This window comes from Marmota flaviventris, unplaced genomic scaffold, assembly GCF_047511675.1.
Source record: "Marmota flaviventris isolate mMarFla1 unplaced genomic scaffold, mMarFla1.hap1 Scaffold_43, whole genome shotgun sequence".
Lineage (NCBI taxonomy): Eukaryota > Metazoa > Chordata > Mammalia > Rodentia > Sciuridae > Marmota > Marmota flaviventris.
In genome coordinates this window covers 408,364-433,901 of record NW_027288260.1, presented here as the reverse complement: position 1 = coordinate 433,901, position 25,538 = coordinate 408,364, and the positions used below count along the sequence as shown (strand labels likewise).

The 25,538-nt window shown below is 41.3% G+C and overlaps 1 pseudogene; it reads left to right on the top strand.

Moving 5' to 3' along the window:
- The first annotated feature begins 6,119 nt into the window (after positions 1 to 6,119).
- Positions 6,120 to 24,749, top strand: LOC139701357 (protein transport protein Sec61 subunit alpha-like; annotated as a pseudogene).
- Positions 24,750 to 25,538: the final 789 nt, after the last annotated feature.

Sequence of the window (25,538 nt, the reverse complement as noted above, 5' to 3'; positions counted from 1 at the left end):
CTATCCGGAACCTGGTCCATGGAAGCAGAAAACTTGATCCAGTCTCAACTAACGCAGATTGCTGTTTTGAATAGTACCCGTGTCATACCAGTGACTTTGGGTCAATTCACCAGTTGGCTATCCTCTGCCTTTTCCTTCTTTAAGGAATGGGTGGGAGTGGGCATTTTTGGGGCAATGTGTTGCTTTGGTGTTGTACTTTGTTTGTGGTTTCTCTGTTGCCTTAAAATTCGCCATGCACAAGAAAAGGCTATGATTGTACAGGCTCTTGCGGCCTTAGAAAATGGCATTTCTCCACAAATCTGGCTTGCACATCTTAAACAGTGATTTCTGGGCAGGGCCATTGCACCCCAAGTTAGTTTCACACTGCACTGGGATTGGCATGTCCTCTTCCTTATTCTCTCCCAGTGCTGAATAGCCCTTGCACTCTGCAGGTCTTGTTACCATTACACGCAGATGGGTTTCAGGACTGGTCTTTCTTCTCGGCTGCAGACTTTTTACCTTCCTCTGGGGCTTAGGGATTGTGTTGCCAACTTAAATTTTGTTATTATTACCAGGCTACCTGTGTTATCCTACTTCTCGCCGTCGTCACGATGCAGGATTTCGAGGCAAAGCACTGCACTTGAGTGATCCCTCAACGGACCTCAAGGAAAGCATGTCCTATTGCATGCGGGTTTGACGTCCACGCCCCGCCCTACGAAAAAAGGCGTCGGCTGATATGGGATCAGGTCTGGGGAAGGCGCCTCCTTAGGACTGAACCATACATTGCAGCCACTTCTGCACAGTGGGATAGGACCTCTACTTTCGCCTGCATTGTTATATAAAATAGAAGGGGGAATTGTGGTAAGCCATTGTTATAGATCGTGGCTGCCATTAGAAGATGGTGCCGGCTTCCACTGTGGCCTGTGGTAAACAACTCCTTTTATGGAGAATTGACATGCAATCCCTTATCACCCTATGAGAGAGATCCACGTGGCGGCTTAGGATTGGGATGCGGGGTCTTTATTAAGCTGTGCTTGGGTGTGTCGGCAGCGGGCGCTAGAAGATGATACATGACTCAAGGCCTGAATAAACTGTTGAAAGAAGAATCCTGTGTTGTGTTTCCCTTGCTGGCGAGGGGTCGCGACACAGCATAGTGAAGGTAATAGCTGGAGATCATTTTTCTGATTGTGTACAATGAGATAAAGGGAGACTCAGCCAGGTGTTAACATTAATGGCCTCTGAGATATAGGAAGAGTTTATTTCTGCAAATGTTTGTGGCTGCAGCAATTTTTTTTCTGTTACCATGTTTGCCACCTACACCCTAAAGTTGATATTTTAGAAGTAATATAGAAGCCCCATAGTGATTTCTGGAGAGTAGGAAGGGTGCTGGGGCAGGGCAAGGGATGAAAGTAGAAGATAGATAATTAGATATGATAACTGTGTGCCTTGCGTTTGGAAATATTATGTTCAATTCCGTTAGCATGTGCAATAAATATTTGTTAATTAAAAATAAATTAAAACTAATTATTCTATTTGATCACTGAAAGGTAGGCACTCAACACTGAGGGAGAGAGTATACTTTTGTTTTGTTTTCTGCTTGTGAAAATGGTTATTGTTAGTCACCTATAAAGAGAACTTATTAAATAATTTTGGAAGGAATAGTATGCATTTGAAATGCCTTGTTCTCAAAGTATAAAGAGGTTATCTGATGGTCACTGAAATATTTGAAGTGCTACATTCCATCCATTGTCAAGGTAGTTTGTGCCAGCTTCATCCTTTGGGAATGTAATATTTTCCTTATTCCTTCACTATTTGTTGCAATCAAGTCACTGAATCTGCCCACCCATAAAAGACAAGGATACTAAACTCCACATGCAGGAGGGGATGCTATTCTCCTGCATTGTTTTGAACTCTTCTATATGAAATATTTGTCTGTTCCCATCACTTATTATCAATGAAGTCAATTATGTTTTATCAGTAAATATATATTAATTTGTTGCTTTCACTTATAATTTACTGATAATGGTTTTTATTTTATTGCTCATATTTTTCCAGCTTTCACTCTTTCAGGATATTTTACTTTAATTTTCATGTCATTTGTCAGGAATCCACATGTGGGACACCTTGGGAGACTCTCCTTTTACTCTTCCTTCTTTTTCTCCTACTATATTCAGGTTAATTTTTTAATTTATCTTACCAGATCCTAGAATCATCATTTTCTCCAGGGAAATATACACATTTTTACTGGTATTTTTAGGGAAACTTGTGTACTTTGTCAGGCCCAATGCAAAATGAAAATTTTGACTCCCTGTATAAAATCAGGTGACCTCTACAATTGACATCATGCCAGAGAAATCTATTTCTTTCTTCTGTGATCTCTTCACATGTCATGGTAAATTTTGTCTTTCTTTTAATTGTCCTTATTACAGAATTTTAAATTTTTATCAAGACTTCTAACATTCATCTTTATGTATGCCATATCAATTCTATATGCAAACTTATGAGCAAGTCACATTGGAGAGCTTACATATCCATGTTGTGTTCATTAATACCAAAGCAGTGAATGTTACACAGAACCAGTGCAATTGTTTTTACTACAACTTGATAACTGTGAACAATTTCTCCAGCTGGTTTGTTAATGAGTTTGAAAGAACTGGAAGAAAAATGACTGTGGATCACCCTACTTTTCCTTTTCCTTCATATTCTCAGCTGGAGAGGTGGGTTAACACAGTAAAGTACCTTGAGTGACAAAGCTGTCTTCTTTCTGTATTTGAATCTAATTCTGGTTGAACATTAAGGTGTGGCCTCCCTGGGTTTCATCATGCTCCCTTTTTTTACTTACTGGTGAATAAGATGTGGTCACATTGTACTCAACTCTCTCTTAGCTACCATATTTCCTTGCCTGCTGGAATTTGGGATAATGGGAATGAAAACTCAGTGTTCATGAGGTGGTCAAATGCACTATACCTGCAGGTTACATTTATATGCTGTGTTTATACCTGTGGTCCACTGCCTTCTGGGAATTTACTTATGAAAAATAAGTAGTAAGGTAAAATCAACAAAAATTATGATAGCAACTGCAGAATATTCAATCAAGGACAGGTCCACCTTGAGCAGTAATCCTGACTGTGTAGGAAGAGCATCATGGAGCTAGACCTCCTTTCCCTGCCTTCTGCCTCCTCCTCTCTCTCCATCATCCTTCCCTCCCTCAGTCCCTTGTATCCTCCCTTCCTCCCTTGCACAATAGTAAGAACACTAAGTAGGATACATGTACTCTGAAAACATATAAGTGAACATTAAACTATTGTAAAGTGTAAGTACAGAATTTTGCTGCAAATATTTAGAAGTTATTTATTTTATGCAATTAAAATTTTATATCCATTAAAGAGCAGCATCCCATTTCACCCTAACCACATTTCTTTGCAAACAACATGCTTTTCTCTCCCTCTCTCTCTCTCTCTCTCTCTCTCTCTCTCTCTCTCTCTCTATATATATATATATATATATATATATATATATATATATATATATATATATATATATATATATATAAATTTAGACCCATTGTCTCATTCAGTTGCTTAGGGCCTGGCTAACTTGTTGAGGCTGGTTTTTTACTTGTGTTCCTCCCACCTCAGCTTCTCAAACCACTGGTATTCAAGGTATGTCCCACTGTACCCAGCTCACTTAATGGTTTTTCATAGAGATTATTTTGTGTTTCAGATTTTATACTCTTCTCAGGTGATGTGTAAGTAATTTCTCTCATTCCAACAGTTGAATCTTTTCCCTGTTCATGCTTTACTGTGCTGGGCAGAAGCTTTTGGTTTAATGGAATTATACTTGTCTGCTTATGGTTCTCTTCCCTGTCCTTTTAATGTCATAACCAAAGGACCATTTCCTAAAGCAATGTTGTAAAGTGTTTCTTTTGTGTTTTCTTTGTATATTTTGCTCACAAACTTATGCTCTTCTTTCTTTTTTTTTTTCTATTTTAGATTGAAAAAATAGCAACTTCATCTGCTTGTGTTGTATAGCAGGATATTTCATCTTTCTACATACGGATTTCCAGTTTTCCCAGCACCAATTGTTGAAGAGGCTATCTTTTCTCCAATTTATGTTTTGGTCACCTTTGTCTAGTATGGATTGGTCTATATGCCTTTTGATATGGGGTTTCCTTTTTCTTTCTTTCTTTTTTAATTATTTCTCTGTAGTATAGTTTAAGGTCTAGTATTGTGATGTCTATTGATTCAATCATTTTGTTGAGAATTGCTTGTTGAGAATGACTATTGGGGCTCTCCTATTTTTTAAATGAATTTCACGATTGCTTTTCCTAGTTTTATGAAGAGTGTCATTGGACTTTTAAAAGGAATTGCACTGAATCTGTATAAGTATTTTGTTAGTATTGCCGTTTTGACTATGATCATTCTTCCTACCAAGAGCATGGGAGATCTTCAATTTCTATCTTTACTGTTCTGTGGTTTTCATTGTAGAGGTATTTTTACCTCTTTTTTAGATTGATTCAAAAGTATTTTATTTTATTCTTTCTTTTTCTTTTTTTTTGAGGCCATTGTTAATGGGGTGGTTTTCCTAATTTTTATTACACTGAATTCATTGATGAGTATAGAAATTCATTTGGTTTATGGGTGTTTATTTTATATTCGGCTATTTTGCTGAATTTATTAGACAAGAAAGTTTTCAAGTGAAATTTTTTGAATTTTGTAAATATAGAATCATGTCATTTGTAAGTAGTGATAGTTTGATTTCCTATGTTTCTATTAATTTATTTATCTATTCATTTATTTAATAAAGATAAATGAATAGAAACATAAGTTTTGTATAGAGCTTCAAGGATGATGTTGAATTGAAGTGGCAAAAAAAAAAAAAGGCATCCTTTGCGTTTTTTTTGAATTTTAGAGGAAATGCTTTAATTTTTTCTCCCTTAAGAATAATGTTTCCGAGGAGCCGCCACAGAAGGCCCAGGCGCAGTGGCCACTGCCTGGGTGGGCACAGGGCTGAATGGGCAGGGGAGGGGAGCGAGCCCCCAGGGAGGCCATGGACAGTCCTCCCGCACCGGGCGCAATGGTGATGCGGAGGCTGGAAACACCCTTCTAAGGTGATGAGGCACTGAGCAGCCTGGGCAATGGCGTCAGCGGCAGCAGCAGCAACTTTGCGTGCCTGTCCCGCTTGTCCCTGGGGCGCCCCAAACAGCGTCGCAGGCAGAGTGGTGAAGAATGACAGCTGACGCTGAGCCTGAGCAAACAAGTGGTGGTGGCGTCACCTCTGGCCCCCCTGCGCAGACTGCACCCCCAGCAGTCGCCCCAACAGCCTGCTCTCCAGCCCGACGTGGGGCTGGTCCAACCACGCTGACCAACCATCCAGACCAACGGGCTGGTCACAACCACGCTGAGGAGCACACAGTTCTTCTACCCAAGATGGTGGCCAGGGAGAAGCAGGCGTTCACCGAGGACTTTGTCAAGGCCCTGGAGGATTTGAACAAGCAGCACCAGCTTGGCTGGGTGCAGCCCGGCTGCTGCTGCGGCCTCGCAGGAGGACCCTCTGGCACGGCATCGGCGCCACCCTCCCAGCTGGCACCAGTCTTCCTAAACCTGAGCCACTACAAGGATGGCGCCGGGGGTGCTGGGGATGCTGCCACTGTCGCCTTCTCCTCCTAGCCTGTTCCCTTCCCACAGCCGCTGCCACCCAGTGATTTACTGGGGCCGCTGTGCCTAGCTGTGCTCAAGGAAAGCCACAGATGGTGCCCACCTTGCCAAGCTTCGGAGAGAGCCTGCTGTCGCCAATCGACATGGACATGCAGGAGCTCATAAAGGCTGAGCCCAAGCAGCTGCTCAACAATATCGCAGCCTCCAAGTGCCCCAAGGGCAAGCTGGAGCATCTCTCACCTGGAGGAGAAAGTGAAGAGCTCAAGAGCCAGAACACGGAACTGGCGTCCTCCAGGAGCCTGCTGCCCAAGCAGGTGGCGCAGCTCAAGCAGAAAGTCCTCAGCCATGTCAACAGCAGCCGCCAGCTTCTACCCCATCACTAGGTGCCCTGGTACTGAGCCCAAGCACAGGGCGCATCCTCGGCCTGCCTCCTCTTGAGGGGCGGGCTTGCAGGGGGCGGGGATTGAGCTCCCAGGAGTTGGTATGGTGCTGCCCTGGCGACCCCCTCCAAGAGGGTGCCCAGGACTTGGAGAGGACGCCTTGGACTTGACAAGCTGGACCCCCTGCTTCTGGGGGGTTGAGGGCGAGCGCATGACACCCCCTCGTACTGCCTCTGTTCCCCGCGCTGCCGCCAGGTGTCACACAAACCCAGGGCCTAGCCGCCCCTTCTACACACTGCTGCAGAAGGGGCTCTGTGCGGCACAGCCTTCAGCCTGCCTTTTCTTATACATTTTTTTTTTTTTTTTTTTTTGCCTTTGGAAGAAAGAATAACAGAGTTTTCGATTCTTCCGTATTTTTGTTTCTACTCGAGAACAAAGGGTTGTGTGTGCGTGTGTTTCTTTGTGTTGGCTTTTTTAAAAGAAATGGGAAGAAGAAAAAAAAATCACCCTTTTCCTTACTCTCGCTGCTACCCCCTTTTGTCCTTTGGACACTTTTTGTTCTTTGTTTTTGTTTTGCTAGGAGTCCACATTCCTGTTTGTAATCCTTTGTCCGGTTTTGGTTTTCTGTTTTCAGTAAAATCTCCTTACTCAAAAAAAAAAAAAAGAAGAAGAAGGAGGAGGAGAAGAAGAAGAAGAAGAAGATTTCCCTTGTGTTTACCATAAACAGCTTTTGTAGTGTTAAGATATTTTTCTATTATATATAGTTTTCTAGTGTTTGGACCATGTATTTAGTCAAATGCTTTTTCTGCATTTGTTGAGATATTTTTTTTTTTTGATTCTTGTCTTTATATCTATTTACTTAAAAAATGTTTATTGATTTCCATGTGTTTAACCAACCCTGCATCCCTGGGACAAAGCCCACTGATCATGTTGTACAATCTTTTTTAATATGATTTTGTATGCTGTTTGCCATAATTTTATTGAGAATTATTACATCTCTGTTCATCAGGAATACTGGTCTGAAATGTTCTTTCCTTGATGTGTCTTTGTCTGGTTTTTGCATCAGGTTGACATTAGTTTCATAGAATGAGGTTAGAAGGTTTTGCTATTTTCTATTTCATAAAATAATTTTAGACAAATTGGTGTTCATTCTTTTTTCAATTTCTTGTAGAACTGGGCTGAGAATTCTCCTGATAATGGTTTTTTTTCTTAGTTGTTAGGCTGGTGATAAACCCTTCCTTGAGAGAATTAATGTAGTACACTGAAGACTTCATGCTTTAGAGGAGAAATGCCTACCTTAACATTAGCCTGCTTTGACAAATGTTAGTCCTCAATAACAATATTTTTTAAACATTTTTTTGTTTTCCCCAGAATAGGACTGACACCTCCAAGAGGATTCTTTAAACAAGTGTGTGTGTGTGTGTGTGTGTGTGTGTGTGTGTGTGTGTCCAGTGTTTTGTGGTCACTTGTTAAAACTTCATTAAATAACACAGCCATGACTTCAATTTGGGTATTTTACTCAAAATTTTTAGTCCACATCTTAAGTTTTTGATCCATACAACACTTAAAGTATCTATAATTTCTATCAGAGTTTCTACATGGAAGTATGAAATGATGGGATAAAATATTTTAACACTCTAACTCTCCAATATTATCAAATTTATTGCTAATGGAGTGTAATGTCATTCATACTCTTGACATAATTCTCCTGAAATAAATGTGAAAACCTTTGAAATAAATGAAACATAAGAGGATCAGTCAAGGGAAGTGACAGAGCCCCCATGAGAGCAGGAAGAAGATTATGAAATAATTCTGAATTAAAAGCTAAGTTCCACGAAAGGTGGAATCAACATTTTTTTCATGTGTGTGTGTGTTTGTGTGTGTGTGTGTGTGTTTGTGTGTATTGGGATAATTACTACACTAAGATATTTAGGTATTTGTAGAGTAGGAGAATATAAGATACTATTACAGTGTTAAGAAATAGGGAAATAAAAGGAGCCCTATCATAAACATCATGCTGAATTTAGCTGGAAACCCAAATGTGAAGCCTAGAGATGTTTTGTAGAAAGAAACAAAGTTAAGCAAATAGATCATCAGTTCTCTTGCTGCTGAGGACAGAGTAGAACATAATAGTTTACACACATATTTTTAATAAATTTAATAAAATGCTTCATTTCAAGGGAAACTAATAAACCAGGCTGTGGTAGAAAAAACTGTCAAGTTCAACTTGTTAAACTGTTTTCGACACATCTATGACCAAGAAGAAAAATGACTATTTCCCATGAATAAACTCAGTAATAACAGAAAGTCTTTTCAGATAAGTGGCCACACTTTGAATAATGCTGCAATATTCATTAACTCTGCTGCCTCTTCCAGAATAGTCCCTCAGTGCCTGAAAGACCCATGAATACAAAGAAATAGGTAGCCAGGGCTTTGAGTTTCTTCAAGAAAAATTTCAGTTTTCCCCAGCTTTGGCCATCCTGACATCAATGTGTGGATTCAGATATTTGGAGCAAAGCTGTACTCTGATGATCCAATTACCTTTTTCTTTTAAAATTAAAAAAAAAAAATTCTATAGAAAATGCTTACTTTACCTGAACATCCAAAGTCTGTTGTTATTCATTGAATGAATTTAAAATGTCTTTGAAATGCATTTTTTCTTTAAAGTTTCAGTGAACAAAATCATCTTTTGATATTTGGGTGAAGAAAATCAGTGAAAATTCTTTTGAAAGCTTGAATACTTCTCAGGAAAAGATAAAATAACTTTCTCTAAATTATTATAAACTGCACTTATTACAGAAAAGTCAGTAATGTAATAGAAAATAATTTGGACTTTATTACTGTTGTCATTTTTGTTTGTTTGTTTGTTTTTGGTTGTATTCCTAGCAAAACAATCTAAGGCTTCTCACTAGACCCTGGACATGTATGATTTGTTGCATAAGAAATTAAATTAAACAAAAAACACTAATGTTTTATGTGAGTGTGTATACTCTTAAAATATATTTTTCAACTAAAAAAAATTCAGAGTAACGATACCTAATATAAATGTATATGGCTCCCATAGAGCTTTATTTTCCAAATGACTAGTTTGTGAGAAGTAAATATGAAGAGTAAACTGAGACATCTTCTCTTAGAAAGAAATCAAAGAAGGGATGGAGAGTGAGAGATAAGAAGGAAATAACCAATAAAACGAGAAAGGAAGAAAGTAGAGAAGAGAGAAAGGAAGGAACACATTTGACTAATGTTTTTTTCTCATTTGGGAATGAAGTCAGGTTAAAGCACCTTCTTTCTGAGGAAGCCAGCTTTTCTTCCAATTACCCCTTCCCATTGTAGTCCATCTTCTGATTCTCTTGACCTCATCAAATTGAATATTTAGCAGATATACATTGTCATTATGAACCAATCTGTGCTTGAAGATAATTTCTTCAGCTACTGTACAGTTCAGCTTAGCCATGAGCAGGTAGTTTACGAACTGTGAAAAAAATGAACTGTAGATGCCAATCATGCAGGATTTTCTCTTTCCCATTCTAGGAACCAAAATGAGAACCTCTTTTCTGTTAACCTTGGCTGAGAAATGTAAAAGAAGGCCCTGACTGGCCCTGGTCATGCCCAACTCTACTAAATATTGTTGTGAGCATAATGGAACTTCATCTGGACAGAAATGACTCATGGACCCTGTTATCTGTTTCTGGTAGGATAGTGTTAGTAACTACCATAGATCAGAAATGAAAGATCTACATGGGAAGGATTAAGTTATAAAGAAAATATGGAGAAAGAATATGGAATTTTCAGTCTCATCAAATGACTAGTATTTATCTGATCAATAGGACTGTGTTTCTAAGTAATATCACCCACAATTTATCTGCCCCTTAATGTGTATCAGTATACCTCTTTACTTGGACTATCTTCATTTATTTCAACCAGAGATTTGTTGGGTAAGAAAAAAAAAAGTAATCTCATTTTATAGGTAGCATACTGGAAGTTAGGTGGACTTTAAAAATCTCAGATAATTTTCTCATGATTATTTGTAGTGAAATAAGTTTAGAACATATTTTCCTTAGTATTCAAAGAATTACTACCTATGGAGCAGAGTGATAAATAATCATTTTTATTGATGTATAAACATCTTTTTAATAACGTATTAGTTTATTCACTAAGGGCTTATGTTCACTATTCTCTAAAAAGATCATGAAAATTGTAGAAATAGATTTTCTTGATTTTTGTAGGAAAACTCCAGCACCACTTCACAAAAAAAAAATATACAAAAAAAGAAAGAAAGAAAGAAAAGAAAAGAAACAAAAGAAAAACAATGTTGTTGGAAATTATTAATTTTCAGTACAAATTTTATTGTTGAGGGCCAGTCCTAGGCCAGGCATGTTTGAGGCTAGGAAAACCACCAAGCCTTCTTTGATTGTTTTAATTAACAGGCAGGTTGAGTTCATCGTGGACAGGCAAAAGGAGTGTTAGATTGGGGCTCCAACCTTCTCCTCAGAGCCTGTCCCCATCTTCCCATGGTTGTATTCCTCTCAGGTGCTCTGCACCCTGGAGGAGGAGGATGGAAACTGACTACATCTGCATCCATCTGCTGATGTGGTCACTCTGATAGAAGATTTTCTTCTCAGACAGGCCCAGCACAAGTCCTGGTCATCCCTGGCCCTGGGGATATAACTATGACATGTGATCCCCTAAGCAACTACCATAGCCCACCCTGAAGTCAGGGGTTCCCATCAACCTCAGCTGAAGGCCTTAGATGGAATGTGGGAGGGGATCTGGGGGGCCATGAACTCTGATGGGGACTTGAGTGAGAGTGAGCCAGACAGTCACCACAGTGTCAGGGGTCCTGATACCCGCAGAGCATGCTGTGGGTGCCATCTGTCCCTGCATCCTGGGACACTAGGTAGGTGATGGTGTCCAGGTTCCATTCAGAGGGAATTTTGTTGAAATATTTGGTCAAATGGTAATGTTTCAAATGCAGAGAACCACACAAGTTCTTGGAGGTGGTTGTCACTGTTGTTTTCTAAGAGCAAAGTCTGCAATTCTTAGAAGTGACTGAGAAACAGCTGTGTGATTGACAGCTCCTGGCCTCACCCTCCTCCCCCGGGCTGAAGAAGGGAAGGGATTGTGGCTATGGTGTGATAATTTATGCTTATCTAGTATCCCTCTAGAATCCATTCCATAATGTAAATAAATAACTGCTTCTTTTTATGCCTTCTGTTGCATTTTTATATCAAATGAGATGTGAAACACAGGCCTGTGGAGGAAACTTGCTGCTAAGAGGAATGTGTGAATGTATCTCAGGACATCATCCGGAAGGAAGCTGTGATCCCTGGGTTGTGACAACCTTGAGTGGAACTGAGTTTTTAATAGAATATCATGTACAAACTGCCTGAAATCCTGTGATAAGAATTACACGTGTTGTGTGGGGAGCGCTGATGCACACAGCTAGGAGGGCAGTGCAGGTCTTAATTTAAAACATTGTAATGAATACTCATCCTGAGGGAATGTGAGTAATAAAGATGAAACCAGAAGACAAATGGTTGCATTGCAAAAAGAGAAAAGATTGTAAAAAGAAGCAAATTGGAAAGGCTCAGAACACATAATCTGAAGCCAAGGGAACAAGACAGAGGACATGGCTCTCTGCATGGAAGCCACGTGCCTTTGGCCAGTGGGGGCAAGTGTTTCCCTGCCTTGTCTGGCTGTTGGACCTAGACCTCAGGAGGTGAGCCACCAGGACCCATAGTTCAAAGCCCTCCTTTTCTGAGCACTGTGGTTGGGGCAGAGGGAGGCTCTGTTGTCCACAGAAAAGAGGGGAAGCAAAGCCCAGGCTTTCTGCAGAGGACAGGCCCTCCCCATGCTGTTGCCCTGGTGCAACATGCGCTGGGAAATATGACCATGTTTGGAAATCTGGAATCCATCCTCAGCTCCCTTCTGGGTTTTTCTTTGCTGCTGTAGTCCAGACAACATGGTGACAGTTCGCTGGCTTCCATTGCTGGAACAAACACTTGAGACATCAACTTGCAGAGAGAAGGGGTTTGTTAGCATATAGTTTTTGAGGATTTAGACTGTGGTCAGGTTTGGGGGCTTGTGGTGAGTTAGCACCCTGTGGCAGGGAGCATGGGGTAGAGAAAATGTCCACTCACTCTTTCCCTGAACAAAGAAGAGGAGGGAGCTGGCTTCCTGCAGCCTCCCTCAAGGCCCATGATCTAGAATCTTCTGCAAAGTCCCCAAAGGTTCCACACCTCATCAACACCAGACTAGGAACCCCATCAACACCTGGCCTCTAGGGACCACCCAGATCCAAATGGAAGCAATCACTAATGAAACAGGGGAGGGCCACCCTGTCAATCAATTTGACGAACCCAGTTGCTTTTTGTTAATATTTAGCCATTGGCCATGGAACCAAAACTCAATGCTGATTAAGACAGCCAGCACATCATGGTTCATGAGGCATGAATCAGGCTGTGTCTCCCAGTGGGCTTACACTTCACACCTGAGCTGAGAAGAAGGAGGCAGCTGCCGGCCGGTCCTCACCAGGCCATGCAGCACCTCTGCAACTAGCCAGTGCAGCTGCCCCTCCTCACCACCATTTGGTGTTAGCTTCTCCTCTCCTTCTATTAAAGGGTTAACTGAAAAGTGAAAGAACACAGGGAAGGTTTAGTCTGTCTCTCAGGAACATCTTGTGTGATTCGGTCATCTATAACTTATTTTATGAAAAGATTTTGTAAAAATCACAAACACACAAACATGTATATAGACAGACTTATATAAAATCAAGCCATTGACTCCAAAGCCTGGGCTTGGACCACTGTCTGAGGCTCTGAAGATGCTTGTCAAGGGGTCCCTTCATGGGTCCCCATCCTGCAGTTCTCTGTCCCACTGTATGGAACAGCTAGATGAACACCTAGTGGACATTTCCCCTCAATAGTCTTTAATATTTTTATTTCTAAGGATTGGTGTTCATTATAAAAATTTTAAGCTACATAAGGAGAAATCAAAATCCCAGCATCCCCAGTATGACTCCCATTCCAAATGGCTCATCTAAGTCAACACTGTGCAGAGACAGCTGGCTGGGCAGAGAGTTGGGGGTGATCATCACACCCTGTAGCTGTGACCTCCTGCTCTGCATGCTAGGATTCCAAGAGATGTCAAGTCCCCCATTCCCTTCTACTTAAGAGGAACCAAGAAATCTAATGTGAGATCCTTGCACTTCCAAAAGCATCAACCACCACAAGGTACTGATTTTTGACAGAATAAAAACCATCTATATTTTGCCTAGAAGAATCTCAATTCACCTCCAAAAGAAACACATAGGACAAAAGTGAAGAATAAGAGAAAGTTATCTCAAGCAAATGGAAACAAAAATTAAACAGAAGTAGCTATTCTTATGTCACAAAAATTACACCTTAATACCAAGTAATTCTCCTGCCTTAGCCAGCTGAAGTGCTGTGATTACAGGTGTGAACCACCACACTTGGCTGACTTTAGTTTTTAATGCAGTTGGAATTCAATCAAATTACAAAAAATTCTTTTAACTGTTCAATCATATCCAGTTACTCCAATAACCAAAACGTTCATTTCTTCTTATATCAATGTTATTGTTTTGATATATAAAGCTTTAAAATAAGATTTTTCTTATTTCAACTGATTTATAGGTTAGTGTTCTGATCCCTAAATAACCATTGTTATTTACTTATAACATATTTTAAATAAATGCATATTTCTTTAAAGCATAGTATTAAGATGTATAAAGATTAGTAAAATGATAATAATAATAATAATAATATAATAATAATAATAATAATAATAATAATAATAATAATAATATGCAAAGAAAAAAGCAAACATAAAAGAGTAAATAGTATTTGTCAGGAGGGTAGACATTGTCACAGGTAAAAAGCCTAAGCCTCTTCAGACCTTTTAATTATTTGATTGTGCACATGCTATATCAATTAGATTTACATATTCATTTAATTTTCAACTCTCAAAGAGTTGTGATACAAATCTATGTATTACAAGATAACAAAAATAGAAGACAGTAAGAGAGGAAGAATGGTCACACAGCACAAGGAGTAAACATTAACCAAAATGGCACTAGTAAATATTCACCTGTCAAGAACCACCTTAATGGGGTAAATTCTCCAGTAAAAAGACATAAAGTTCTATAATACATAGAACAAAAAAATCTATATTTTTCCTAGAAGAATCTCATTTCACCTCTAAAAAAACACAGGATAAAAGTGAAGAATAAAAGAAAGATATCTCAAGAAAATGGAAATAAAAACTAGAAGTAGCTTTTCTTAAATCACAAAAAATAGACCTTAATACCAAAAGTAAAAATAGACTAAAGTCGTTATATAATGACAAATGGTTTCAATTAAGCAAGAAAATATAAGTATAAATATAAAATCACATAATACTACAACACATAGACATAAGACAGACACTACTTCATCTAAATGGAGAGAGAGACTTCAATGTATATTAATAGAGGACTTCTAAGTTTGAAAAATGGATGGATCTTTCATCCAAAAACATCAAAAAAGAGACACAGGATTGTAAGTGTTTTGACCATAGAAATATAAGGAAAGCATTCCTCTGGTGAGCAAACTCCCAGGAGGTAACAGGCACCCTGTTTCCTATGTTTGGAATATTCTGCAGTTTCTTTCAGAAACCAGCAAGATAACTAATACATGTGCAATACCTAGCTGTTGTGGCAATGCCTTGCATGAGGAAGCTCTTTGCTAGAATCTTATCAGCCTCAACCTTGACCTTAGGCACTTAGCTTTTGGGGAGGGACTCTCTTTTTAGACAACCACATTGTTTTGCCAAGCTCTGCTGCACCTGAATCTGTCCACATAATAGTAACTTTAAACAATGGACTTACTTGAGAGCCACACAAGTCTCCTATTGCAACCTTAGTATGTAACTATCTAAGAAGCTGCATAATGTTGCTAAATCTGTAGTCTAATGGCACAATGAACAACAGTGTACTACTGATGCCAGTGCCATAAGGTAACCTACTACTATAAGTAAAGCTGGCAGCTTGGACAAGGAGACTTTCTACCATCCTGTCATTCTGCCTCTGCACCTTGCTTCTGTCTCTTCTTCTTTCTTTACACAGGATTTAAAGTACACTGAAGAGCAGATAGGCTTAACTGAACTTTCCGACAAAAACCAAAAGAAGACAAATTCTTCACAACAGTACCAACAACATTCTCCAGAATAGACAACAGATTAAGTCATAAAACAAACATTAACAAATTTTAGAAGCTAAAAATCATTTGAAATAACATTTTTTCTGAACACAATGTAATAAAACTGGAAACCTACAACAGGCGGAACTTCAGAAACATCCTGCACGTCTGCAAATGTAACAACAAGCTCTCAAATAGCCAGGAGTCAATGAATAAATAGAATGGAAATTTTTAAAGATTCTTGAGAAAAATGATGATAGAAACACAAAATAAAAAAAAAAAAACATATAGCATAGAGAAGAGGCAATTTTAAGAAGATTAGATCAGTACATACCTACATCAAAAAAGAAAACAACCAAGACTTCCACTTCAAAGAGGTAGAAAATCAAGAACATGCCTGACCCAAAACTAGTAGAAGAAAAAATACTAAACATCAGAGAAGAGGTAAATAAAATAAAGATTAAATATTATTTTAAAAATATCAACAACAGAAATAATTTATTTATTTATTTATTTATTTATTTACTTACTTACTTACTTACTTACTTACTTACTTACTTACTTACTTACTTACTTATCCCTAGTATTGAACTCAGTAGCAACCACTCACTGAGAGATGTCTCCAGACCTAGTTTGTTTTTTATTGAGAGACAGGGTCCCATAGAGTGGCTCAGTGCCTTACTTTTGCTGAGGCTGTCTTTGAATTTGCCTTCCTCTTGCCCCTCCTTGAGGATCTAAACTGTTCATATCAATGGTTAAGAGTACAGCTTTGCCATTGAACTCACTTAAGCAGTGGGAAGATCATGATGCTGTATAATATGAGCATTCCCAGACGTGACACCTATGGACATCTTCGCATTGGCTTTGTCCACAGAAAGCATGAGACTCACCTTTCAGGACTCTGCTTGGTGCATGGTTTGGTTTCTTCACTTTTTGGGGGGAGGTTGTCTGTTGGAGACTAAACCCAGAACATCATGCATGCTCGGCAAGCTCTTCCCCATGGAGCTGTGTCTCCAGCCCAACTTGGCCTTTCTTGGTGATCAGAGAAAGTGTCTCTGGGACTCTATTTTTAATGACTTACTGGGAAACTTCATGTCCTCTGATTCTACCTCTTCTGCAGATCCAGTTGAAGGAGAAGGTGCTGTGGAGAGCCATCCCCCTTTTCATCTTCTTAGTCTCCAGTCAGGTCAATCTGGTCTCCTGTGCTGTTGTTGGGGCAAGGGGGAGAGGGGGGAACCATGTGCCACTCCTTTGGTTTCTACTTGTTTACAGATCCTTTGTTTGGTATTATGGCCTCAGATTCTGTGGACCCTTTCTACTGGATGTGAGGGATTCTGGCCTCCAACAGAGGGAGGACTCACTCTGCCTCTTCTCTGCTGGACCAGCACCATTTAGTTGAATTACAGCCTTTCTGTGGAGCTCAGAGAATGGGCAGCTCTGTGTCCTGGAAACTCTGCATGTGCCACGTCAAATAGCCTGATCAACGGTGCATTCAGCCTGGGCAACACCATCTTCTTTAGAATTGGGTTTGAATGCAATACAAAACCTGGAAGAGCAAGATAAGTCTCTGCTTGAGAATTTCTGAAAACTTAAAAAAACTAGAGTGTTTGAAATCCCTGAAATGAGATGGTGAGTCCACATAGAACACTCTCTAGAACTCTCTATTGGTTTCTCAGCTGCATCTTTTTCTTATCTACAGGTGAAATATATGGATCAAAACCACGAGTGACAGTGGAGGGTCGAATCTAACCAGTCACCTGTGGGTCTAGAAACGATTTTCTTGTGTATGTTGATGGTGCATTTGATGGACACGGTTTAAAAATGGGGTTCCAAAGAATCACTATGAATCAGAGCTCATCTGAACATGATGGAAAGGGAAGGTTGATTCCCAACTAGATCCAAATGTGCCAGCCCCATCTGCAGACTCAGGAAATGATTGGAATGTTCTCCAGTTTTATGAACTGATGAAGGACAGGCCTCTCTGTCCTCTGTCCAGCCAGAATAGATCTGTCCATGGGGGTGGGAATGCAGCAGGCTCTTGAGGGGTATGTGACTTTCCAAACAGAATGACATGGGGTCTGGTGGGCTCAACAGAGGGACTCAGTTGTGTTCTTATCTTTGGTTTTGGGGGGTTATGCTATAATTGCTGCCAGCAACCTGAAGCCCATCCAATGTGGAGAAGGGGTCACATTCAATTCTGTAGGTTCATTTTATTAAATAATGTCTTGCTTTCTTGAGCTCACAGGGGCTTTGTGGCTGCCCATTTCCTTAGGCACACTCATGGAGCTGGGTATCTCTGCAATGGTCACCTTGGGCCTCATCATGCACTCTTGGCTTGCACCAAGATGATTGAAGTGGGTGACACCCCAAAAGACCAAGCCCTCTTCAATGGGAGCCCAGAAGTTTAAGAAAGATCATGGGTACATTTCTGGTGTCTAGTTGAGAATTTGAATTGGCTCTAAAATTGGGGGCATTAAAACAGCCCAGTTTGGCCTGTGTGCTTTGCCTGCCGACCCTGTAGGTGCTCCATGGCCTGTTAGTGAGAGAGCACTTCTGGGAGGTGCTGGGTATGGGGGAAGGCCAGGCAGGGCAGGGGAGGGCAGGAATGCCCCAGAGGATGCACTTGAAGGATCAGTGCATGGAGGTCACCCCTTCACCAGCCATGATTTCCGTACCTCACAAAGGAGGTGACATCTACTTCAGAGCTGTCATAAGAATTCAATCAAAGCCAGATGCTGTGGAGTATGCCTCTAATTACAGCAGCTTTGGAGGCTGAGGCAGAAGGATCACTATTTGGAGGCCAACCTCAGCAACTTATTGAGGCCCTAAGCAACTCAATGAGACCCTGTTTCTAAATAAAATAAAAAATGGCTGGGGATGAGACTCAGGGGTGAAGCACGTCTGCTCAGTCCTCAGTATCAAAAAAAAAAAAAAAAAAGGATTAAATTAAATAATCACTCTCACAGTGCCTAACACATGGTAGTTATTTAGCAAGTGCTATTTTTCTTCTGTATTTAAAAGGATTTAATGAGCAAAAAGGTGATCCTCTCAGTCCAGCTCTGCTGTTGGTTATTTTTTTTTGATGTGGAAGAAATTTAGATAATAGTTCTGGAGTCTCAGTTTCTACATGCTGTTAAACTAGGTTAAGAGTATTGGCTGTATCAAATGATAGGCAGCCCCAATAATGGGGACCAGCCTCAGAGTCAGCCAAGCCTAGCCTCTGGTAACTGGAATGTGCTATTTAGAAAACAATATTTACAATTTTCTACTCTGCTATATTCCATACAGCATGTCTTAGAGATCTTAAGTTAGTAGGTTAAATAATTCAGTGAGAAATCCATCTAACTTAAATTGTGAGTTTCAGACACAAATCAAGATTGTAGAATATATTTATGTATTAATGCATTAATCATTAATGAATTAAGTAATGCATTATTAAATATTAAGTAATGCATTTATTATTCAATGCCTTAAATTAATGCATTATCCTTCTAAAGCACTAATAAGTGGTTTTCTTTTTTTAATTTTTATTTTTGACATTTTAAAATATACTTGGCTTAGTGCAGTGGTGCGCGCCTCTTATTCCAGCAGTTCGGGAGGCTGATCCTGGAGGATTGTGAGTCATAGCCAGCCTCAGCAACAGCGAGGCCCTAAGCAGCTCAGTGAGACTCTGTCTCTAAATAAAACCAAAATAGGGCTGGGGATGAGGTTCTGAGGTTGAGTGCCCCTGAGTACAATCCCCAGTACCAAAATCAAAACAAACAAACAAAAAATTTGCATTATTTTTCTAAAGCCCAAATTGGGTGTTTTTTTTTCTCTTTCTCTCTTTGTTTTTAATATTTTTTTTGCAGACCTGAAAATGGAACTCAGTGCCTCTACCACTGAGCTACAGCCCCAGAAGTTTTCTCCTTACCCTTGACAATTTTTTAAAAATGTTTTTCCATATTAAGTATTCAAGATCATTTTTTTAAAAAAAGAATTTAGGATGACTGGTCTAAAGTTTAGTAAAGCACTTGCCTACCGTCCGAAAGGCCCTAGGTTCAATCCCTAAAGCCACAAAAAAAGATGAAAGGTGCTTTCACTAGAAAGCCTGAGTTCTCATGCGCTTTGATGTGTGACAGTTGGACACTCCTCACCAAGGTTCCCGTGGGCAGTGTCAGTATTTGTCATCTGTGTTCCTGCCACACTCTGCTCAAGATTTTCTTAGGACCCTAGTGTTTGGCATGATGTCACCATCGGCCAGTCCATTATGGATGTGATGACAGGCATGGACAGGGACTCCCTCAAAGATGGGTTCTGGGATCTGCCTTCTGATCACCACTCAGGTGAATCCCCACTCTCACCCCGCTTCCTGAGTGACCCTGTCATCCCTCTTCCTCCTCATCAGTACTCAGCCAGAGCTGGGGCCAGGCCAGGCTCAGGGCTGGGCTCAAGGCTAAACACTGGCCTGAGCAGGGTAAGGCCCTGGGTTGGAGGCTGGTCACCGCCCAAAAAGAAATCAATCAAATAAAGACACTGCGCCCATCTACAACGAGAAATATTGAAATCAATAAAGGCATGCTGTCCACCTGCAAACCCCAAAACAATTAAGAAACAAAAAAAAAATATATTGGGGCTGGGGCTCAGGGGTAGAGGCTCACCTGGCATATGTGAGGCCTTGGGCTCCATCCTCAGCACCCCATAAAAATAAAATAAAGATGTTGTGTCCACCTCCAACTAAAAAATAGATTTAAATAAATAATAGAGAATCAAAAGACCCTGGCTTTGGCTTCTGAATTCCCGTGAGGCTGATTGAGAAGGGTCTCCTATTTGGCCCTCATAGCAGAGAACCCTGACATTGAAGATGGAAGGAACCAGGGCGCTGGGGCCAGTAACGCAGAGTCCACTTTTATTAATTAATTTATTTTAATTCTGCAGTTTTTTGTGGTGGGCTTGATCGTCCTCCTTTTGGATGAGCTTCATTATAAAGGGCACGGCCTGGGCTCTGGCTTTTCCCTCTCCATCTCAAGCAACATCTGTGAAACCATCCTGGGGAAGGCCTTCAACCCCACCACCATCAAAACCGACCAAGGTAAGGGCCTGCCTCCCTTTGGGTACCTCTGCAGGAAGTTTTCATGTATGCAGAGTATTCTTCTGTGGGAAAATGACTGTTTCAGAATCATTTCTTCTGAATTTTCAGTGTGCAAATGTTTAAAATTATAGCTGAGCGCAGAGGCTCAAGCCTGTCATCCCAGCAGCTCAGGAGGCCAAGGCAGGAGGATCACAAATTGGAGGCCAGCCTCAGCAACTTAGTGAGGCCCTAAGCAACTCAGTGAGACCCTGTCTCTAAATAAAATAGAAAAAGGGCTGGGGACATGGCTCAGAGGTTAAGTGATCCTGAGTTAAATCCCTAGTACCAAATAATAATAATAATAATAATAATAATAATAATAATAATAATAACAACAACAACAACAATAACAACAACACTTACAATCAAAATGATATCTAAACTTTCATGTCTTATAAGAATATTTCAAGGACAGTTAACATGCCACAGAGTAATCCTGCCTCAAATTTCTTAGCAGGAACCTGCACTGCAAGGAAGAAGTGTTGATTTTAGCCAATTGTCTTCTGGTGGACATTTCAGTCCTTTCTCAGTCACAGTTAGCATCGAAGTGAATATCCTTGGGCAATCATCTGCACATATTTTAGCAGTTGTTCTTAGCGAATAAGATTCTAAAATTGACATTTCTACACCAAACCACTTGTTCAGTCAAGGAGCAGTTAGTTCGATGATTACAAGTTCAAGGACAGCCTTGGCAAATGAGACCCTGTCTCAAAACAGTTATGGGTAGAATGACTGTTGCTGGGTTCAACCTGCAGTATTGCCAATTTGGGGAGGAAGGCACTGGGGATTCAACTCAGGGACAGTTAACCCCTGAGCCCCGTCCCCAACCCTCTTTTGCATTTTACTCAGAGACAGGGTCTCGCTGAGTTGCTTAGAGCCCCAATTTGGCTGAGGTTAGCCTCCAATTTGCAATCCTCCTGCCTTAGCCTTCAGAGCCACTGGAATTACAGGCAGGCACCATGACACCTGGCTTACGAATCTTAATAAAATAAAAATTGAAAAACATGTGAGACTTCTTAGGAGAGGGAAATTGACTTTTTTTCTTTTCTTTTTCTTTTGGCCTCTGATCCCTGAATCGTTTTTTTTTGCTGGGAAGTCTCTCATGGAAAATATTTGTGTGCATTTTCGTGTTTTCTTGGAATTGACTGTGGAGCTGGTTCTTAGCTTCCAGTGCCATGACATCAAATTGAGGAAACTGCAGATGAGTCCCTGCAGGGTGCCTGAGAGATCCCATGGGAAAGACTGAACCTCAGGTAGAAGTGTCGGCGACGCTTACAGAAGAGTAGGCAAAGGTGACACCAGACTCCTCCTAGAATTTCAGAAAATCTAAGGTGAATTGAGGATCTGGGGGTGCAAAGCAGCTGGGCCCCAGCTGTGGATGTGGGGGTGAAATCTGGGTTGGAGTTAAGGAGTCTGCCAAGACCTCCTGGCTTTGGGGGGGGGGGCTGCCTTCAAAAAGAGTGGGAGCAGTGGTGGCCACAGGGGACCAGTCAGCGAAGGCTTGGGCCATGGCAGCCAGCCAGAGGATCACTTTGCTCTGGAGCAGGATGGTGAGTGAGGGGACAGTTTTTGAAGGAATGATTTGCTGTCCCTGGGAGACAGGCTGAGAAAATGGCTGGCAATGTGGCACAGCCATCCAGCCTGAGCCAGCCAGTGTGACATCAGAGTGAGGGCCTTAGGACTTAGGGAGAGATGAAGGCCACGGACAACTGAGACATGGAGGTAGCTGCCCTTGGCCACCTCTGGGACCTGGTTGGGGCAGAGATCTTACCTGGGGGGCTTTGAGTGGTGCTGTAAGGAGCCAAAATGGTGGAGCCACGGGGACACCCCCAGGATGGGCAAGAGGAGGGTGGAGCAGGCACAGGTAGCTTTCAGCTGGAAGGCTTTCCTGTTACCAGGAGTGCCACCACGGCTCAGCTTGTGACCTGGAAATTGGGGTGTGGAAGGGCCCCTAGGGTGGAGAGTGCAGTTGGTCCTTCTTCCCTGAGGTGGGGGACAGTCCAGGCTGGGAGGGAGGTGGACAGTACAGATGTCACATGGCTCTCGCCCCCTGTGACACTAGTGCATGAAACAACCCAGTTCCTAGAGATCAGAGGGTAGTGATTTGTAAGAAATGACCATGTTAAACATTCAGAAAGCTTCTAAGGCCCTCACCCTGCCATTGATGTCACCCACCTTTCATTCCAGACATTTGTCAGTAAGGTGCTGTTAAGCACTAGGCGCTTCTGTGGGTGCTAAGAATACAAAGGGATAGAACGTAAGGTGTGTGAGCGTCAGTGTCATCCCAGGACCCCGGGTCAGAATAGAGCAGAGAAGGAAGATGGGGTGACTGGGGAAGAGTGTTACAGGTCCATCTAGAGAACCTGGCAGGTGCAAAGGCCCTGGGGCAGAGATGAACTGGTGTGTTTGAGGGTCCACTTGTGGCTCAGCGGAGCAAGTGCGGGGAGTTCAGAGAGGTCATTGGTGGCAAGAAGAGCCAGGATAAGTCCCTACTCTCTCCCCTTGGGATTGCTGAACTTTCTCCTTTACAAAATGCTCAAGGTTTCATGTCTCCAGATTTTTGACCACAGGGACATCAGCGCTTGTCCTACACAGCCAGAGGCGGCAGGGAGAGGGGCTGTCAGAAGACCACCACGGGGATGCCAGGGGGCCAGGGAAAGCTAGGACAGCGTTTCTGTCACAGATATCCTGTCCATTTGGTCTACAGGACAGATGGCCCATCTGAGTGGCCATCCAGAAGGTGACACGAGTCCTGATGTGCCAATTCTGGGGTGACAGGAAAATGCAGTCCCAGGGAGAGACCGGGACATCTGAGTCCCCAGCTATTAGCCACTCTGCCCACAGATGCCACGTCTAGTGAAGCACCGACCTGGGCAGCAGGGGCCATGGTGATAGCGTTTCCCACTGTGTTCTTATTCTAAAGTCAGTCTGATGCCATTTCTGAAGTGCTCAGACCTTGGTGCCCTGTGCTGCAGTGTCCCTGGCTGGTCTGTTGCCTTTTCCTCAGGCCAGGCCCCTTTTTGCCTGTTGCTGAGGCTGAGGTAGGACGATATCAACTTGGAGGCCAGCCTCAGCAACAGCAAGGCCTCAGCAACTCAGTGAGATGCTGTCTGTGAATGAAATACAAATAGGCTGGGAGTGGGGCTCAGTGGCTGAGGGCCCCTGGGTTCCATCCCTGGTGGCAAAAAATATCCAGATCGTGACCCTGTGACTATTGGTGCCGTGAGTCTCCTGGCTGAGTCTCCTGGCTGATTCTGTTCTCCTGCCTCTGCTTTGGCCAGGAGAAGGCCCAAGACCCAGCGGAGTCCAGCCCTTTGTTCTTCTCTTCACGTTTGTGTCCTCCTCTGCCAACAGGCATGGAATTGGAGGGTGCCATCTTGCACTGTTCCATCTCTGGGCCACGCGCACAGACAAAGTCCAAGCCCTTAGAGAGGTTTTCTCCCGCCAGAATCTCTTCTACCTCATGAACCTCATTGCCTCCATCTTTGTCTTTGCTGTGATCATCCATTTCCAGGTATGTCCAGCGTGAACACAAGAAGTCTGCAGGTTTTTTTTTTTGGTACCAGGAATGGAACCCAGGGGCATTTAACTCCTGAGCCCCATCCCCAGCCTTTTTTATATTTTATTTAGAGACAGAGTCTCACTGAGTTTCTGAGGCTGGCCTCCAATTTGCAGTCCTCCTGCCTCAGCCTCCAGAGCTGTTGATGATGACAGGCCTGTGCCACTGTCTCTGGCTTCAGTATAATTGTTTGTTTGTTTGTTTGTTTTCTGTTTAGATACGAATGGCTGTAGAGTGGATTTTAGTACATTTTGAAACCAGTTTTTCTGGTTTCTTTCTGTGTGTGCCCCAAGCACAGTGGGAGTGAGGGAAGGGGCAGATGCTCTCCAGCACTGTCAGAAAGTTAGCATTGAATATTTTATATAAATGAAAAGGCGGGAATATTTAAAGTAGTTTTGATTATTAGATGCATGTAAAAATTAATAGGTAGTGTCCAGGCCTGATGTGGTGGTACATACCTGTAATCTCAAAAATCATAGAGGCTGAGGCCTTGAAGGATCACAACTTCAAGGCCAGCCTTGGTTACTAAGAGAGACCAGTTCTCAAAATAAAATATTGAAGAATTGTGAATATATATTAATGATAAAGCACCCCTGGTTTCAATCCCCAGTACCATATAAAACAGTAGTTTCCAAAATTTAGACCCAAATCAGCATCCTCCACTCTATCTGCAACTATGTAAAGTTCTAAAAGGCAATAAATTTAGCCATACATACTACTAGTTGTCTGATATTGACCATAATCTTGAAATATATACATAGAAGACCCTTCACAATGTATTAGGTGTTCCTATTATTTTTTCCAATTGCAATGAGAGAGGGAGAAAAACCAATTTAGCTTATGGGGCCACTTCTTTCTTTTCAGGACTAATGAATCCAATATTAAAAGGCTTTATTGTTTAATTGATTATCATTTATGTAATCATAATGATATACATTCTGTGATTTCTTGCTTAATCTACATTGGATACTTTATTATTTCTGAGTATCAGCATATGTACAGACCACCACACCCCAATCTATTTTTCAATAGTTACAAGTACCTGTGTTCATGCTTTGTCAGTTAGTTATTCCTTTTAAAAATAATTATGTGTTGCATTCTTTGTCTACAGAAAATTTATGAAGGTTAAAAACCAGTAAGCATTTTCACAAATTTGACTTTAAAATAGATTTCATCACAAAACACACACAAGAAGTAAGAATGCTTTCTTTCTCTAATTTATTAGCCTTTCTAACATCCAATATCAGGACATGAATGCTGCTCATGGAGGGATGTTCTTCCCATCGAGAACAATCAATACTACTTTCTTCTATCCCATCAAATGTTACAAAAAGTGCACATTTTACTGTGTTTCATATGCAGAACTTGACTTTCCATTATTTGTTTAGTAGGTTTTTGCTTTCTTTTTTATCACTTTGTTTTTCCTGTGTTTTCTTATACTCATTTTTTTTGTGTGGTGTGAAAAATAGATCACTAGAATTTTCTAACTTTTGCTATATCCAATCACTTGACTACTTACTAGCTAATATTTCTATTAAAGCATCATTTTAAAGGTAGGACTGAGGTATGCTAACAAAACTATTTTCAAGGCCTACTGCAGAATCAGCATAACTTTCTTGAGCTCTGTAGTTAAAGCCACTATTTCTGTCCACAAACTCT